Source organism: Equus quagga, chromosome 4 (genome assembly GCF_021613505.1).
Source record: "Equus quagga isolate Etosha38 chromosome 4, UCLA_HA_Equagga_1.0, whole genome shotgun sequence".
Lineage (NCBI taxonomy): Eukaryota > Metazoa > Chordata > Mammalia > Perissodactyla > Equidae > Equus > Equus quagga.
This window is the reverse complement of record NC_060270.1, coordinates 138,809,478-138,814,978: the sequence shown is the minus strand read 5'-3', so window position 1 is coordinate 138,814,978 and position 5,501 is coordinate 138,809,478. Positions and strand designations below refer to the sequence as shown.

The 5,501-nt window shown below is 42.6% G+C and overlaps 1 non-coding gene across 1 annotated transcript; it reads right to left on the bottom strand.

The window, feature by feature from the left end:
* Positions 1-4,108: 4,108 nt before the first annotated feature.
* Positions 4,109-4,215, bottom strand: LOC124238768 (U6 spliceosomal RNA). The gene has a single exon (XR_006888374.1). It is a non-coding gene; the product is annotated as a U6 spliceosomal RNA (small nuclear RNA).
* Positions 4,216-5,501: the final 1,286 nt, after the last annotated feature.

Here is a 5,501-nt window from a genome sequence, read left to right as displayed (position 1 = left end):
AGCAACGGGCAAACATTGATTGAAAAAAATCTGTCTTTTCGAGAAGATAATAAAATAGATAGACTTCTGGCAGACTGATGAGGGAAAGAAGACACAAAAAGATTATATGTATATCATTTTATGTATTTACAGAACTTCATCACAATGAAGAATGTCTGCTCTTCAAAAAATTGTACAAAGAGAAGACTCAGACTAGGAGAAAATATTTGCAAATTTTCCATCTGAAAGAAGACAGTATCCAGAATACGCAAAGAACTCAAAAACTTGATCACAAAAAACGAAGCAACTCGAGGAAAACATGGGCAAAAGATTTGAATGGTCACTTCACCAAAGAAGATATAGGAATGGCAAATAAGCACGTGCTAAGATGCTGAACATCATTCATCATAAGGGAAACACAAATCCAAACCGCAGCAAGATCTAATTACGTACCTATTAGAATGTCTAACGTTAGGAAGATCGACCATATCAAGTGCTGGAGAGGATGCGCAGGAATGGGGATTCCCACAGAGCTAGGGTGGGAGTGGAAAATGGCACAACCACTTTGGAACAGTATGACAGTTTCTCAAAAGGCTAAGCATGCATCTACTAAACGACCTGGCCATCTCACGCCTAAATATTCACCAAAACACAACTTGAAATCTGCAAATTTGAAACCTCCAACTTTTGGAGGGAGCTTCAAATTTCTGGTTTGGTCTTTTTCACAAGAAAGTGTTATTCAGATGTCTAGCGCAGATAAAATATTGTCATTACTGTCAACATGAGTTTTCCTGTTGCTGCTGGAGAGTCATGTGCAGCCTCTGGGTTGGAATTTACTTGATGTCTTTCCTAAGTCACAACATTATTTGAAGAGCATCCTTCATTCATTCAACATTAACACCTATTCTTATTAGTAAATTTTTTCCCTCTATGTTTGAAAAAGGCCTTAAATAAAGCTCTAACAAAATAATTCTTGTTAACTTGATTACTTTTAAATTCTCTTTTAGTGTAGCATTATTTTTCATATTTATAAAGTATCTATTCCTAATTATCTAAAATACCTTAATAGCTTAACTACATTCGGAGTATTTTTTCCTTGGCCTGGCTCAGTTCCTCCATTATGATCTCTAGTTATTATTTTCCAGTGAAAAAAATAGTTTTAATTAAGAACATCTTCATTTTGGAGTTTTCAAGGCAAAATTTCTGCAGTCAGCTTCCTGACTGCTGTTTCGGACGTGAAAGTGAACTCGAGCTTGCTTTCCTTTGTGTCTTCTTCTCTCCGGACATGCGCAGCCACTGGGCTTATACATCAGCCGATGTGATCGGAAAAACGCAGTGGGTCAGGCCTGTGTCGCGAGATCAGGGAACATAGTTTTCTCTCCAATAAAAACAGAGCAACTGGTTCTCAAATCTGGCAGCTTCCAGCAAGCCCTGGTGTGTCCATTCGGTTTGTGAAGCGGTTCCGCCTCACCTCCTCCCCGCGCTGTGACAGTCTTTGTCTCCAGGCCCGCGGCACAAAGACCGCAAAAAGGGCCTGGGAGCGGCTTTTCTTGCGCTGGGGCGATATCCAGGATTTCACGGCAAGGAAGGAGGTCTGATCTTTGCAGCCCCCTTTGTTTCCTCTCCCCTAGTTTTACTGCCCTCTTTATCTGTAAATAAAAAGAGTTGTACATACATTTTCAAAATGTGCTGCATAATACAACTTCATACATTAGGGATGCTGACAGCTGCCCTCTGAGGTATGGCTTGACAGCCTAAAATCCAGAAATCCATCACCGAGATAGAGCGATGCTACGCCGTTGCTCCCGGCATGTACTGCGGCACCCAGGAACCACTTATTTGAGATATGCCATCGTAACTCTGATAGATTAAAGCACCACATCCAGGACACAATTGTTGTGGGGAGAAATGCTATCATAGATCTGCCCTGTTACAGCCCAGAATCCAGCAGCCCACCGCGCAGGTCTGTGCTGAATCCGGGCTTCCAGAAACCTGTGAAGCAGTAGGATGACAGTCCTGTTCTTCAACAGCCCATTATGAGCTAATTAGCATACATGAATTGCAGATTTGAAGCATTAAAGTGATGTACAAATCATTAATTTTTTGTCAAATCCATGTCATCCTTCTGTGTGCCTTCCTATTTTAATGTTGCATGACAGTGAAAAGAGGCACCATCCTCTGTCTATAAAGAGGAGATCTGGTGTAGCTGATGTAATGAGATCTATGTAAACACGATGTATTTTTCAGCTTTGAATATATCTGCTTGGAAAACTGCTACCCTTGCCCCATTAGGGTTAATTGTGAAAGAATGCTAACATATCAGAACCCCAGGGGTAGTTCCACATGTTGGCTGAATGAAATGGGATGAAGACCAACTTCACATTTGAGCTTTCTTTTTAAAAAGTCCTCTTTTTGATGAATAAAAAGAACCCTAAAATCTTTGACTGACTGCTGAAGGCGTGACTATGTAGAATGAGGCCTGAGCTTTTAGGTGTGTGAGGGCTCCCAGGCTGCAGCTCGACTCTTGTTAACCCAACCCCAAACTTAATTTATAAAGACATGTAATGTAATGCGATGGAAAGGGGGGAGCAACATCAAAGCCGTTTTCATACTGGAAAAGGCTTCTAAACATTAATTTGTGGTTTTCTGTATTGTCTCTGTGTATTTAATTACTAAAGCTATTTGTGCTTAAACAAATGCCTCGTGTTTCATTTGAATTTCTGTTTTCTTATTACGGTGGAGTCACAATGCTTAATTTGTTAGTACTGTAATAGTTGCCATGGTAACAGACCCTAATGTTATATATAAATATGTATGTGGGATGTATATATGTGCGTATTATAAATACATACTATAGATAATTATGACTTCATTCCAAGAGCACATCTCAGAAGACTTAGCTCTTAAGGAAAACCCTAATTACAAGTACAGATATCCTTCGTGAGCGTAAAGATAGGGTCACAAACTCGGTTCTCCTTTTCACTTGGGAAAAATGGAAGTCCTGAGGAAGGGGAGATGCTGCCTGCTCTCTTCTTGTAAGTTCTCTTCTGCCTGAGGGCAGACTCATCCACGCCCAGGGTCATACTCCATGGACCTTTTTCTTTTCCCCACTCTCTTCCCCACAAACTTTTTAACCACACAAAATCCAGACAAAATGAAACCCAAGGCCAAACTCCAGGGGGAGATGTTTTTCGAAAGGACATTATAACAGGAAGACTGAGGGATGCATTGAAAAAGGAGTGGAGAGGGTGAGAGGTTTGTCCCATTGTATTGGTGAGAGAGGGGAATTGGTAAAGGAAAATACATACATAGGTACCACTCGAGTCGGGCATTTACACACGTCTCAGTCATTATTTAAGGTAGATAGCATAGTCTTCATTTCAGAGATAAGGAAGCTGAGGCTCAGAGTGGGTGAGTAAAAAGTGTCATGAGGGTTAGATTGACCAAAGTCTGTGCTCTCTGTACAAGTCACCTCACCACCCTGAGGCCTTCTGTAGTGCCAGGTATCAGACCATCAGCCCTTTCCTTCCAGACTAATGAACATCACAGCTGGTCTCCCATCCAGAGGAAGCTGGGGCAACGCGATGCTGTGCCTTCTGCTGGAGATGACTTTGGCAGTAAACCAAGAAGAAACCTGAATGGAGGTGAGAAGAGCATGGCCACCTCTATCAGTACACAATATTTTCAGCTTCACGGAACAATGACAACAACAATGCAACTATAGCAGCTTATCTAAATAGGGGTTTATTTTTCATAAATCATCACAAACCCAGGGACAGTCAAGCTTAGGCTGGGATGGAGGCTCCACAATGCTTTCAGGACTCGGCAGTTAAGCAGTTGCTTATTTTTCCACTGTGCCATCCTCAGTGTGAGGCTAGAATCTTCCTGTTCCTAAGATGGCTGCAGCCCCGCTGGACATCAAAGCTGCATTCCAGGCTGGAAGAAGAATAATGAATAAAGGGCAAACGTATGAGCCAGTTGAATCTCTCTCTCTCTCTCTCCTCTCTCTCCTTCTCTTTGTAGGACAAAAAGTCACAATTCCAATGTTGGATGCCACACATTATGCTTTGACTCATATTGTTTCCTAAATATTAACGAGTGAAGTGTCAAATGACCTCTGGGAACCATGTAAAATATGGAACGCTTCACAAATGTGCATGTCATGCCTGAGCAAGGGCCATGCTAATCTTCTCTGTATCGTTCCAATTCTGGTACATGTGCTGCCAAAGCGAGCACCAGCTTGAAAGTTTTTGAAGATAACGATAACTTTTCAGGAAACCCTAGTCAAAAGGCTGTGCTTACTTCCATGTCATTGACCAGCCTTGTGTCATAGGGCCACCCCACAGAGGCAAGAAAGTCTATGGAAGCGAGTCATTTTAACCAAGCCTACTGCTGCCCTCAGTCAAGTGAGGGTTCTTTTAGTAAAGGATGGAGAATGGTTATTGGATAGGTGATGAGCAGTGGTCATCTTCTGTGACAGATATTTGCTGTGACTTCATCAGGCACACACATCGATGTAGAGAAAGAGGCTGTTTGTATCAGGGAAAACATTGAGTGCATTTCTGGCACACGGTTAAACACCAGCTTGGACCTTACTGATTTTCTTGCTGTTTGTTGAATCCTCAGTTTCCGTTCTCAGGTTCCTCCTCTATTTACTCCTTCTAGGTCGGAGTACTGACTAGCAAGCTGCCTTATTGGCAGTTAACCACTGGTTTGTTTGCTGGGCATCTCTCTACCCTAGTAAGATGGTGGCAGTGTTCACAGTCTGAGCAAGTGGGTTCTGCAGAAGCCGTGTAGCAAAGTGGTCAAGAGCTCAGGATTCACACAGAACTGGGCTAAACCCCAGCTTCCCTTCTTATAACCTGTGAGACTCTAAGCAAGTTCCTTAACTTCTCTAAGCCTTGGTGTCCTCATCTGATAAATGAGGACAATAAAAACATATTCTTCTGGGGCCGGCCCGGTGGCGCAGCGGTTAAGTGCGCACGTTTTGCTTCTCGGCAGCCCGGGGTCACCAGTTTGGATCCTGGATCCGGGTGCGGACATGGCACCGCCTGGCAAAAGTCATGCTGTGGTAGGTGTCCCATGTATAAAGTAGAGGAAGATAGGCATGGACATTAGCTCAGGGGCCAGTCTTCCTCAGCAAAAAGAGGAGGATTGGCAGTAGTTAGCTCAGGGCTAATCTTCCTCAAAACAAAAACAAAACAAAAGAAAAACCTTCTTCAGAGGGTTTCCATGAGGAGGAAATGAGTCAATGGGCATAAAACACCTAGAGGAACATCTGACACATGGCAAGCATTTGCCCAATGTTAACGATTATTATTATTGCTATTTGTCAAGTTGACCTGGATTCAAGTCATGGATCTGCCATTTTCTTGGGCAAGTTACTAAGTCTTTGCTCCTCAGTTTCATCAGGTGAAAAATATTTCCTGGGTGATGCCAGAGATGTAAAGCACCTGGTAAAGAGTCTCCCTTCCTGTCAGAATTTCATTCGTTCAGGATGGTGCATACTCTGCTGAAATTAT